This window comes from Triticum urartu, chromosome 3A (genome assembly GCF_056163025.1).
Source record: "Triticum urartu cultivar PI428250 chromosome 3A, HENAU_Tu73, whole genome shotgun sequence".
In the NCBI taxonomy this organism is placed as follows: Eukaryota; Viridiplantae; Streptophyta; class Magnoliopsida; order Poales; family Poaceae; genus Triticum; species Triticum urartu.
Genome location: NC_141875.1, coordinates 16,740,027 through 16,742,541, shown reverse-complemented (window position 1 = coordinate 16,742,541; position 2,515 = coordinate 16,740,027). Strand labels below are relative to the sequence as shown.

The window sequence follows — 2,515 nt, the reverse complement described above, 5'->3', positions numbered from 1 at the left end:
TGTCACGATTCCGGGTGAAGACCCTCGTCCGTCTCATACTCAGCAGCTCGTGGAGCTTCGGTCTCCTAGGGTGTTGTGGTGTTGTATGCTGGCCTACCGGTGTTATTTTTCAGCAACGTAGTCACGTGCCTTTATGTTATCTAGTTATCTCAGAATCTGCTTTGTAAGGGGCCACCCCACTACCTTGTGTTGTTTGGCCATGTACTTTGGTTTTGTTTTTTCTATAAAGTGGGGTGTGAGCCTCTTTGGAGAGTAGTAGGCAATTAGCTCGATCGGTCTATTATATAAAATGAATTTTTTCTGCATATGATACTGACAAAGTTCTTCTGTTGGAAATGGAGGGTTGGATTAGAATTATAATCAAATAGGTTCAAAACAGGAGATGACAGGAGGACTTTTACATCAATACTTTGCATATTCAACTTTTACTTCTCTTAAACTGTCCAAGATAAGCGACCACTTTCTCTCTCCTCATGACTTCTGTTCCAATCTATTCCCCTTGAAATAGTTATATAGTGCATCAAAGATCTATATATACATTCAAAAGGAATACATAATTTCTGTTTTCTGCATGGATATTTTATATGCTTATATGTTAGCGTTTTACCATACATAGGAACAGAATGAAAGAATCTATTTACATAATGCATCATATAAGTGAATTTAAAGAATACGCAATCGATCTAATGAACTGGAACTTGTATATATACACCATAGGAATTGCACCGTGAGTATGAACAAATTGAATGGTAAAATTAGATCAGTGCTACAGTCAGCACAAACATTAAGCGCCATAACTTGCATTTTATGCAACATAATTATTACAAATCCATCACTTGCCCTGGTAAATAATTGGTCGACAGACATTGCTCGCTAGAATTGCAATTTGCTAACAAATGATTGCCCAAAGGTCCATCCCTTTGGCACAACGTTATCGAACACAAGCGTATGTCCATCTGTGTTGGTTAGTCTGAAGGAGAGCATCTTTCCGGTGAGGTTCGCCAGCGAGTGCCAGTTAGCACCCCAATTGCGTGCCATTGGCATCCAGTCTTCAGAGTCAGAGCTCTTGACATCCATGGATTTGATCGAGCCTGCTGCAGCAACATTGCTCACAAGCACAAGATTGAAGTAATCGTGACCATTGATTCTGAACCTCACACCACCCCGCTTCACGCACGGAACTCTGCATGTGTATGGCAGTGGTATAGAAAAAGTTAATGTCATGTGCCTCCAGTGACTCTAGACTAATTTTTAAACTAATAAGAAGCGCATATATACCTTTGGTACATGACGGGGATGGCCAATCTTCTCCCAGGCCGGCTGGGCCATGTCGAAGTGCGGCCTTGGCGTGTTGCACCAGCCGCCGTTGTCATTGGGGAGGGCATCGTTGGGCGGGCAAAAGTTCGTGGCCGTGACGGTGACCGTCACACCGGGCTTGCAAAACAATGGGTCCGCGCGCTTGCGGTCGCATGCTATCTTGTAGCACTGCCCGCACGCGGCGCCGTCATTGAACAACACGGTGCTCAGAGCCGCCGTACGCGTCCCGTAACCTTCAGCGAAGAGGTTGCCGTACCCGCATGCGCCACCTGCAATATATAATACACATTGCAACTGTTAATAGACAGAAGAAAAAGATGAAGCAGGCATGCACGCACTAGATAGATATAGTGGCGTGACTTGACTGATTACCCATTGTGTCAGAGGCATCAGCACCACCATAGAACGTTGCATGCGCCTTCTGCCAGACGAACGGTTGCGGGGATGGCGCAGTTGCGGTGTCCGCAGCCGCAGACAGCAGCAAACTGCCGACCGCCAGCAGCACCACTGCAACAACTCGAGCTCGAGCCATATCTATGGTTGCCCTCGAAACTTCACAACTTATGATATATGTAGCTGATCCGAAAACTGGAGCGCGCAAGCTGATGAGTACGGTCTATATTGATTTGTCGCTGATGGTTGTGTGGTGATGTGGTGCTCATAATCTCACGATCGTTTGTTTATATAGTCTTCACATGCGGTTGATTCTTTCGTACGTTGCAAGGCCACCCTGATTGGTGAATGAAGCAGCTAGCGTGCAAATGTGCCTGGCCGTGCAGCCGTGCCATGGCTTGAGGGCCTATATTTACGTATGCGCAGACACATTCCTTGAATCATACTACGAGTAATCGTGTGCTGCACCTGGTCCTTAACGTCGGCGCGGCTGCGGTATCTGATGATTAGGTCGTGAAGAAACCTTGAGTTGTCAGTAAGGTACATCCATATGCATAGATCCTTTGAATCCATCCATTTTTAATGTATGGTCGACAAGAAATTGAATATTCATCGGTTTGTTCATGTGGATCGTAAATTCGTAATGGATGCCAAACCAGGCAACGTTCAAGAATTTGTAAAATATCGGTAAAATCAGAAAATGTGCACAGATTTAAAGAGATGTTCTCAAGATTTAAAATGTACATGTATTACAAAAAATGTTGTCGGATTTTATTTTTAAATCTTGGATATTAAAAAATGTCGG

General features: G+C 44.4%; 1 pseudogene across 1 annotated transcript; it reads right to left on the bottom strand.

Annotated features, from left to right (window-relative positions):
* Positions 1-684: 684 nt before the first annotated feature.
* On the bottom strand, positions 685-1,963 carry LOC147977893 (expansin-A24-like; annotated as a pseudogene). Its single transcript, XR_015599514.1, has 3 exons — positions 1,690-1,963; positions 1,279-1,586; positions 685-1,183 (listed from the first exon to the last, which is right to left on the bottom strand). The product of XR_015599514.1 is annotated as an expansin-A24-like (transcript).
* Between the last annotated feature and the right edge of the window lie 552 nt (positions 1,964-2,515).